General features: G+C 43.0%; 1 long non-coding RNA gene across 1 annotated transcript; it reads left to right on the top strand.

The window, feature by feature from the left end:
- The first annotated feature begins 4,907 nt into the window (after positions 1 to 4,907).
- LOC122768531 lies at positions 4,908 to 7,042 on the top strand. Its single transcript, XR_006360314.1, has 4 exons — positions 4,908 to 5,085; positions 6,189 to 6,250; positions 6,577 to 6,660; positions 6,841 to 7,042. It is a non-coding gene; the product is annotated as an uncharacterized LOC122768531 (long non-coding RNA).
- The last annotated feature ends 3,895 nt before the right edge of the window (positions 7,043 to 10,937 follow it).

Genomic DNA, 10,937 nt, shown 5'->3' with positions numbered 1-10,937 from the left:
TCCAAGCATTTGTGATTCCAACACAGAGGCTTGGAGAGTCAGGCCTCAGGTGATCCATTAAATGTATTAGCTGCCCAGATCTGGAGTCCATTTGGCTTGTTGTGCAGCGATGCTGAATACAGGATTCTGTCATCATTCACATCACTTACAGATTCAGTGACACCCGCTTTCCTGACAGATAGTTCAGAGTGACCTTTGATTTCATAGCTTTGAAATATATGAAACGTTTGTCTTGCTCTATTTTTTGACAATTTCATGAATAAAGTGAAAATGCCGTACTGACAGACCTCATGCCCTGCACGAGCACACGCACACAAAAAGTGCTGCCAGAAACCAGCTATGTGAGAAATGGACTATTACCTGTAACATATGCCGTAAATATGTGTTCTTTGTGAACCAGTAAATGCTGTCCAAAGAAAATAGCTGAATGAGCCTGAAGCCAGGGGCAACAAGAAAGAAGTGGAGTGGAGTTCAGCAAGGTGCTATTTGTTACAACGCCTTATCCGCTTTCTCGGAACAATACTGTTAGCCCTCGTGCTAGTTTGCTGTTGGGTTCATCCATCACAGGGTAGGTAGTATGATAAAAAGACTCAGCCCTAACCCACAGCAAGGAGCCAGCCGTGACGCCTCAGTTGACCTGTCACACTCTAAGAGTTATTATACACTGTGGTGTTAAAGGTCAAAGGGAGCAGCAAGCACAGAGGGTGTCAGTCCTCAAAAACACACTTTCATGGACAAACAGGGCTCAGTAGATAAATGGAGGAAATGAGTTGTGGCTCATGAATGACTAAATTGTCGTAAGATGCTAAACTCAGCGAGAGATATTCAGTATAAAATGTATGGCACGTGATTATGTCTGCAGCTTGTATTAAAAACTCACTCTCAGTTCCTACAAGCCGCAGATGTAACAAAGAGGAATGTCAGATGTGCGTTTGAAGTAAATAGGTTTAGGCGTTAAATATTAAATATATTTAAATACATGAAATATCACTTCAGCCACAGCTGGCTGTTTAATGAAAGTAACATTTACAGGTACATGCCTTATACATATGTATTAGGTCGACGGAGCAGAAGTTCTACAAAACAAGGTCAAACACTAACGGCAGTTGGAGCATAACTCTCCATAAATTTCGAGTTATCACAACCTTATCTACACCGCTTCACCATCCACCATGACAACAGCCCAATCCCATTTCACGTTTTCCTTAGACCCCTACCTTGGCTTTAAGAACATGACAAGTCAACATACAAACAGACCCTGAATGTTTGTTTTTGCAGAGATTCAAAATGGTGTTGTGAAAAATAAGGCACTTTCAGCTGTTGTATCTCGTTGACTGTGGGAATTATTATGTCTGACAGGAGAGAAAATGTCTTTGACGCCTTTTATAGTCCTCTGTTTGAAGTGTGCCCACAAAAAAACTCAATCTGAAGAACTAGTTAGCCGTTACACTTAGCCTTACCAATGGGGGCATGCGTTGAAATGGTATGAGCCAATATCCATATGGTAATCCATAGGCAAAAGATTTTAAATTGCCACCCTCTGTTGTTCATTAAGGCTTGTTTCTGAAACACTGTATTGTGCCAGTGGATATGAACAGGAAGAACACCAGTGGGAAAGTGCTCACTTGCACTAACATGTGTTTTCTAAAACAATGTTCTGCTTCTGCATTTGTTGCTGTTGTTGTATTTGAATCAAAAAATACATACACATACAAAAAAAAGTCTACAGAATTGACAGTAAAAGTCACAATTTCAAGTTCCTGTGCTCCCTGATGACGATGAAATCCCTCTGGGTCATTCACCTACATTGTGAAACCAGGAGAGTTCTCTTTCACATGTGGTTCCCAGTGTTCTGCTTTTGAGCACTGACAGTTAATAGGGAGAAAGTGGGAGGTAAGTGCTGAGGGACAAACAAAGCAAAGTAAAGCCTGCTTTTCACTGCGAGCAGAAGGCAAACACTCAAAGGGGAAGGGTGTGGGAGGGTGAAACACAGTTCACATTGCGCGGATGGGCTCAGGATATTTATAAAGCCCACCAGGCATCACGTCAGGAGAGCTCGGTTGAAAAATGTTGTTCCCAGATGGACCATTTCAGCCAGATTTATTTATTACAGAACGGCTTCCTCGTAGATTGCACAACAGTGTCACAGCACGAGTGAACTCTATGGCTTGTTGTGTGTTGCCAGCAGCTTGCTCAAGGTGAATCAGATGTGGGTCAGATGGAGGGCACTGTCCTCTCTGCACCCTCGTCAGAAAACCAGAGCAGATAGTAAAAAAAGGTTATGCAACCTTTTTAACATAGCAGTGCTCTCTGCGTGTCAAAGGGAGACAAAACACAGAAACATTGATAAAACTGCCAGGAAGAGAAATAGATGAAATATCAAGCATATTGTCTTGGCATATTTAAAATAGCTGACAGTTCTTTTAGCATTCACTTGGCACAGAAGCGTTTGATCTATCACTGGGATATATTACAAAAACAAAGCCCACAGCCTGCATGCAAGTCATGTGACCAGAGCCGGCGGCCTCTGTGAACTACACCTGAACTTAGCTAAATGAAAACAGACCAAACACACAGTGTGCGTCAGGATGAAAGCATCCCTCTGGAAAGCTGTTTCTGTGGGTTTCGAGGAGAGGATGTGGCTTATCGAGCAGCGCAGGAGAGCTAAAAGGAACTTCTCGACGATTCGACGATCCAGTCAGCACTCGCAAATCTCGCATCGCAAGAGCACAATTGTCACCTATAAGCTGTAGTTTTGTCCCCGCTGTCCTTAATTGCACAGTACATTTGGAATCTTTCGTATTTACTGGGCTGACAATCTTGCAGAGAACAGAGGAGTCAGTCAGTGGGATTACATAAATCCTATTAAAGCAGATCTCTAAAAAACTGAAGTTGCAAAACACATTTTAACACTTAGAGCTGAGACATCCACTCATTAAGCTACATGAGAGCATAGATGATGTGGGAGGCAACACCACAGGCCATCCTCCTACACGTGACACACTACTGAACCTAAGGTTTGATCTGTGCGTTTTTATTGCACTTGCATGTTGTCCAAGCGCTATGAATACTGTACTGAGTCGAAGACATAAATGAGCAATGCTGAGCAAGAGGAATAGCCAGTTTGTGTTTGTATCCTTCACACAGAAGCCATGAAGAATAATTGCCTGACTCAACACCTCAGAGGTGAAAGGTTGGCTGCGAATGTGGGCGGTGATCACACAGCCTGCTGCAATTAGCCTACAAAAGGACAAATGAGTCTCCCAGCAGATTGCTGTAGACATGTAAGATTTGACCTTTGAAGAACCTAACAAGGTATCGCAAGGTCATGATTACACGATGTGGCTGTTTCTGAAATTAGAATGGAAATACTTTGGAAGAGTGGTTCTCAAACTTTTTATACCGAGTACCACCTGCGAAAATATTGAGCTCTCGAAGCGACGCCATTATGGCCAACGTTAAAATACAGTGGCGTAAATAGGCCGAGCAAAGTCAGCTATCTGGACTTCATTTGCTCTCTCATCATCCTCCTCTTCCTCACATATACTTCACACACTGTGAAATTAGATTAGGATGGAGCGAGGCTGTAATTATTATTATTATTGTTGTATTTAATTTTTCGTTTAATTTTCTATGCACTCCAGTCAAAATTCCTCAGCTCCACTCCAATCACATACCCTGGGATATACAGTAGAACAGTATCTCTGATTTTCCTCCAAGTACCACCAGAGGAAGCTCGCGTACCACTGGCGGCACACGTACCACAGTTTGAGAACCAGGTTTTAGGGAAAGTATCTGGTGTTTAGATTAGAGGGCCGGTGGTGCACAAGAAGTTTTCTAACTCACTCAGACAAGCAGCTATTTATTCAGGCAGCCTCAATTGGCAGAGCCAGTTTTAGTAGGTTTAGTGCTGCGCTAACTCATTCCACAAAGTATCACTAATCTACACGAGGGCATCTGGGGTTCATTTGGCTGAAAGGAGGAATTGTACATAAAGTAATGTGCAACACAGCTGCCCTCATGAGACATGACAAGGGTTTGGTGCATTGAAAGGCATTTCATCAAAATGATGAAAACTGCATAGAAACCTGTTTCAAATTGTCACAAAGCCACAAGTACACAAGGAACCACGAATAAACCAATTAATAAAACCGTTCTTCCGTGTCGGGCAAATGAACAGGCTGAGTTGTACCCGTCTGTTTGATTATACTGGGTTTCATGAAACAGAACGATCAGAACTACCCACCCCCTCTCCTGCCACTGCTCTGCTGTTGGGCTTGGATGAGCCAGACTGGACTGAGATTGAACTGAACCGAGGAATTCCAACATCTGGCTTGTATCTAAAGCTTACGGTCATTTGGATCCAGTTGATGGTTTCCAGTAAATCCACAAAGACTGGATTGTTCTGGGTTTGGGCCTTGTCTGCCTTGGACTCGGAGGGCGTGGTGCTCTGGCGCCTGACTGCCACAGCTGGGCCTGTCTGTCAAATCCTCATGTGACACACAAGACTTAGTTATCCCCAGTGTGAGAATTGTGAGAGGGATTGGGGTGGTCACCACATGACTGGAAGGGCTTCGATGAAATGTGAGAATATATGTTGGGCCCAAATCATCATATTAATTATATAAAAAAACAGAGGCCGTGATGGGAAATTCCACTTTTCACAGCTTTTTGCTACATTAGCTGAGGCCTATGAAATCATTGAATTCTTTCATGGACCAAACGATGACAAACTCTTGCCTCAGTCAGCTAAACCACACTCTGGTGCCTTTCCTCCCCCATCAAGGTCCCACACTGCATTGCAAGTTTGACAATCGGGTTCAACACCAGGTCAAGCTCTGGGTTTGACAATGGGCCAACCAGTCTTCAATGGAAGTAAAGCAGGCAGCTTTCCCACAAAGAGCTCAGTCACACAGAGGGGATTCTGGCTTAGTGGCCTCTCCTATTTAAACCTCACTGGCTGGAATAAAAAAAGCTTTTCTCACTGTGTTACAACGTAACTGGTGCTGTTGCTGGTGTTGTCGCTGGCTATGGACACTATCATTTGCCATCTCTGGGGTTCAATGCGTCCCTCAACTGCGAGGGGTAAGACGTTTCCACTCGTGTTTCTGTTTATCCTGCATATGTCTCCCCTGAATAAAGCCTTCTTGCTGTGATGCGAAAACAAACTGTCACCGACTGAGCACATGAAAAGGCTTCCAATGTTTACTCATCGGTGAATTCCTAATCAGTGCGGGCGAAAATAACTGATCGTATTTGAAACATTCTGCCGGTTTCTGCCAAGTGCACCTGTGTTTGCCTGTTGTTGCCTTCGACCTCACCTCCGTGCGTGTGGGTGTGAAATGATACGCACGGGTTTCTCTTGCGTTGCTGTGTATATTCTGGTGCATGGCTGGCGAGCTCTGACTGAGGGACATGGATCTTGCACACTGAGTGTGTGAACTCTGGCTGAACCCCTGGGTGTACTGTTTCAGGCACGCTCTGACAACCTCGCCCCAATGACCCGGCTCGCGACTACACAGTTCATGGGGAGGTCCTCTACTCACACACAGCTACCCCCCCACCCCACCAACCCCCTCCCCTCACCCCATCTCTCTCTCCCCTCGTCCCCTCTACAGTTCCCCCTGCACCCTCCTTCACCTCTCCTCTCTACCCTCCCTCTTCTCTCAACTCAGTCTTTCCCTTCATGCTGTGCTTTTTCACAACCCCTCCTGCTTTCCCTTCTCTCTTTATTTCTATCACATTGTTGTCAACAAGACAGAAACTGTCTGCCAGCATCTAAGACGGGTCTCGCAGACCTGTCAATGCAGAAAAGATGTCTTTAAATGTCTTGTCACTCTAACATCCTTATCAGCCCGGTGGAATGCAGTTCCTTTGAGGATAACAAAATATGCCTTCACACAGAGGTGGCTGTCAGCAAAATCAAGGATCAAAAGTGAAAACACATAAAAGAAATAAAACTCTACTAAAGACGAATATCTATATTTTGTCATATTTTCTCTTTGACTTATTTAATTTCATGATGGAACGTCTCTCAATGTATTCACTGTACTCAAGTATAATTCTGAGGAAATGTGGAAGTGTATGTAATTTCATATATCTATCCATCCATCCACCCGTCCACCCTGGACAGGTCACCTATCACAGCATCAACAACAGTCTTGAATATATCCAATCTGTGTCTGTAGATTGTGGGAGAGAGCTGGAGAACCTGGAAACCCCCACAAACAGTGCCGTTTGAGTCAGTTTGGTAAGTGTTTGATTGCTTAATAAAGTTGTAAATGACTGAAATCACTGATCCATACTCAATCTTAGCGTATGGATCTAGGATAGGCACCCTTCTGCTGGGATACCTAGCACAGTATTCTAGACACACTGCACTTTGTCGATTGGTCAACAAAAAAGTGCCACTTTCAAGGTGACAATAGGAATGAATTAGGAAAAAGACACACTTAAAAAGAAAATAACAAATAAAAATACTGTGCCTTAAGACAGAGAGGATTTATGGCCATCTGTGTGTCTTTTTTTAACAAATGATGTCAGCACACTGCAGCATTTACTGTCAATGTCCTTCAGCTCGACTGCGCTGTTCAGTTGCTGCTACTGTCTACAAGCACTGGTGGGGATTTATTGACTGTGTGTCCACCTCAACTACACTGGGTAGGTGATCCGACCCGTTTTGGCTTGTTAGTAATAGGCGAGTCTTCCTATCCTCCATAAACTTTAAAATATGAAATTCTTTTGTGCTGGCAGGGACTAAAATTAGTCTCCTTGTCAGTCTAAAAAAATATACAATTTTGCCATGATTTTGTAGCTAAATTTTCATTTTTCTTTGTGCAGGCTCCATCCACTCTATCCGAGTTTCAGCTGGGGCTGCAACTGTGGTGCATACGCTTAAATTCACTCTTCTCTGACTGAATGTATACATGCAGTGATAGTTTCATGATCTGGTGTGCGTTGATTTAGTACAATTTCAGTCCGACTGGCATGTATTTTAAAAGTGTAGTTTTATAGTTGGACTAACACGACGATGTCATGGAAACATACTGTGTGATGCGTCTTTCTTGTTTGAATGTATAGGTGGTATAATGTTACACAGCTAAAAATGCAAGTCAGCTCAGGGTTTAATGTTGCAGACTCTACACGGAAAGGCCCCACTCTGGAACCCTCTGGCTGTGAGGCACCAATGCTAACCACTGCAACACTGTGCATGTCTGCAGTCTGGTAGTTTGACATACATTCAGATACGCTCTATAGTCTCTAAGCCACTGAGCTATAGCAAAATAAAGGTATAGCATATTAAACTCCGTGGATCACATCACATACTGCATTTGCAGCAGAGTGGCCGGGTAGATAACGTGGAAAGACTGAGGATATCTCAGGTTTGGTTTAAAAGTTCCCTGAACACAACAAGTACAACAAATAATGCACGTGTGATATATTATCAATCAGCATTACTAAGTTGTTTATTATGTGCAGCCAAATCTTTGTTTACCTTTCGCTTGAAATGAAAGCAGTGATTGCAGTTCTATAAATCCGATTATATTTTCATTAAATATGATCAACACAACTGTAAACAGTAACTGTAAGCTGTTTTTTTTTTTATGCATTTCGAAGCAAAAAGTCTTGATGTTGACTTGACACGCTCTGGATAACATTACAGTGTTTTTCTCCTCACTCAATGAGTCATGGCCAATTTTAACATCGCCCTCAGTGATTTTGGTCATGTAGCCCGAGAAATATGATGATTCAGTGTGTATTTCAGTATTGTTGCACAGAGTGACCTATGACATACTCTTCCGCGTTTGTAGTTTGAAGTGGAAGCTTAAACCAGAAGAATAGTGTTGGAGTACAAACGGCCTGTTTCTGTCCGTCTCATGTGTATGCCAACAGACAAACACTTCATAAATCTAAAAAAGCCTTCCATCTCTATCAATGTGTGTCTTGTGCCATGTCGTGTCATAGGTCTTCAAACCTCTCTTGCTGATCACCCCACCAGTCATCTCATTAACTCCCCTGCCAACCTCTCCCTAACCCCTGGTACAGGCTTTACTCTTGACATTATGGGAGGGACCACTTATCCACTCAAAGGGCTCATGCTGTGCTGCCTGTGCAAACTGCCTGATTAGTTGGCCACCCCTGACTTGCTGTTAGGTCTGTGAGTGTCAATGATAGATTGTCTCTCATTTGTCTTTTCTTTTTCTCCACGAGCCTTTATATGTATATGCCTGTGCTCCATGGTCACAGTTAGCAAATCCACCTGGCTCTTTGAGTTTGATCAACAGTCAAGAGCTGCAGACTGAGCAGAAACAGACTCGTTACGCTTCATTTGCGGAGTGAGAAAAATAAAGTGTCTTCAATTTTGTTTAGCGGTGCTTGATTTCACATTGACCGACAATATTTTCTCTGTTGAGTTTGCACGGTGCAGCGCTGTTTCAGTAACACGAGCCTCCGCAAAGACACACAGGGATGAGAGCTCGAAAAACAAACCTTCATCTGACTGTCAGGAAAATATTTATTGCTGAAGGTGGCTATCTTCACCCTCCCACCCCCAGAATGACCTCCGTTTACCCAGGGCATGTCCCCGTTCTCCACACACCCCTCAGAACTCCTGCTGGAAATGGGGTTTTGTTACAGGGCCCCTGGGAGGCTCGCAGCAGGGGCTGGAGGCCGTCAAGAGCAGGCCCCTTCAGCCATGGACAGCTCCTCCGCTCTCGCAGAGTCAGCGAGGGAAAGACCTGAACTTGGAATGACCCCTCCAAGCAAAGTCCCTGATGGGTTCATCCACAGGCCACAGCTCCGGTTCCCCTCACCCCTAAATTTTCCTGCTTTTCTCTTTTTTTGGACCTGTTTTTCCAACTAGACCAATACATTTTCCAGAGAAGTATCACCCCTCCCACCCCCCACCTTTTCCTGCCTGCCGTCCTTCTTTCCTCCCCCCTTCAACACACACACACACACACACACACACACACAGCCAGCAGCCCCCTCCTTTACAGAGTCACCTTGTTAACTCTTCTTACTCCTTTTAGAAGGAGGAAAGGCCTTTCAAGTTTATAGCTTCAGATGCTTCCTCCTCTTTACACCTGTCAGTCTTAAGTGAGTGTTGGGAGTGTGGAGACAAAGAGTTTTACCTCAGAGTGTAGGTTTTTGCACGTTTGAATGACACACGGATATGTTATTATTATTTTTTTGAATGTGGGAATATTGATTAGTGTAGTTCAATATAAGTTACACAACTGTGGTTCAGCCACCGCATTAAGACCAGTTCCCATTTTAATGTTGAGGCTGATCATTTTGTATGTAGCTTTGAAAAAAACAAACATGACAACTTTGAAACATAACAGCTCTCAAACGTTGCACCATTATTGCAGCAGAAGCACATGGCACTAAAGACTGACTGCGAGTGTAGCTTTACTGTCTGACATCACTTTGGCAATATGAAATATGAATCTCATCGCTGTCCAAAGTTGAATACGCGTGTACAGACGTAGGTTTGTTTCAGTCGTAACGTCCTGCTATGAGTTTCTTCACAGAGAGAGCATCTGCTTTTCAATCTGTAATGTTAACGTGAAACTGTGTATTACTTCCGTGTTTTACCTGTCCGTAGGAGTTCCTTGATAACACAAACTCTGATGTCACCCGGATAAAATCGACATGAATCCGTTGCTTCTAAACTTGAAGTGCTTCATTGCTGCTCAGCCGTGAAAAGCAATGGACTTATTCTACTTTAGTCTGAGGCTCAGGACTCAGAGTGATTGGCAGAGAACCAGGCATTAGCACTATATAAAGCCTGGGCTCCAGAGGCACCCCCAGCCTCTTCACCATGGATTTATAAAGTCCATTACACTCAGTATCTTCACCTTAGCTGTCCAACATTTATTTTACCAGAGAGGGGCTGGCTGCTTTTCAACGTTCATATCAACGAAGGAGTTTTGTTTCCACAAATGAAAGTGTGAATCTCATATTACGTTCATGTTCTGGATTCACTGTTTTAGTCCTATTAAATGTAATGCAACATGTCGTATGTGAGAGCTGAGAGCTGGGATACAATCACAGAGAAGTAAATGCAACACGACCATTATCACATTTTCACTCGGAAAGCCTCTGCATGTTAATGTGTATATAACCAGCATGTGTATCTATATGTACATACATATTTATTATAATTTGCCAACTTATTTGTTCATGTTTTGTTGCCTAGTGTTTATTTCGGTAAATACACTTCACATCAGTGAAGGACCACACTGACATTGTACAAATACTTGGCTAATGAATGATACTGATTCTGATGTTGCATGTTCTCATGTTGACGCACCATTGCCACGTCTTTGAGAAAAATGATGATTTTGCACCCCCATGTGGTGCATAGATGTTATTACACCTTCATCAGGGACATTTGGACACAGACGACCTGGTTGTCATAGAGCTGTTTGATTAACTACTTGCTGCTTTTAATTTAATTATTTGTAGATTTAGAAAAACTTGACAGCTACTGAAGGACTTATGAAATCAAAAGAAGAAAGGTTAGGAAATCCATTCTTGTTGAATACTTGGCATCAAACACAGTCCATTCGTAAAGAAATGACCTAAAACAAAATGAATGAGTTCTCAAACAGATTTTAAAACTTGAAGCATTTCAGCTTTTACATTAAAATGTATTTACTGTACAAGTGTTTGCACATTTATTCTTATGACTAACTGGATTAAAGAGTAAACACTCTTCTTTCCTATTTATTGAAGCTCAGTTTTAGCCCTTTGGATAATGTTTAAATCTTAGCTGAGTTAAAGGGCACATTGAAGGAGAAGAGAGGGAATGATGGTGTTTTTTGAGCCACAGTAACCTCTCATTTACATAAACACTTAAATAACATACCCTCAGAGGCACAGAGCAGCGGCCAAACAGAAATTAGCTTCACGTATCTTGGCTTTGCACG

Source organism: Solea senegalensis, linkage group LG4 (genome assembly GCF_019176455.1).
Source record: "Solea senegalensis isolate Sse05_10M linkage group LG4, IFAPA_SoseM_1, whole genome shotgun sequence".
In the NCBI taxonomy this organism is placed as follows: Eukaryota; Metazoa; Chordata; class Actinopteri; order Pleuronectiformes; family Soleidae; genus Solea; species Solea senegalensis.
The sequence above is the reverse complement of the archived record's forward strand: the minus strand, read 5'-3'. Positions and strand labels throughout refer to the sequence as shown.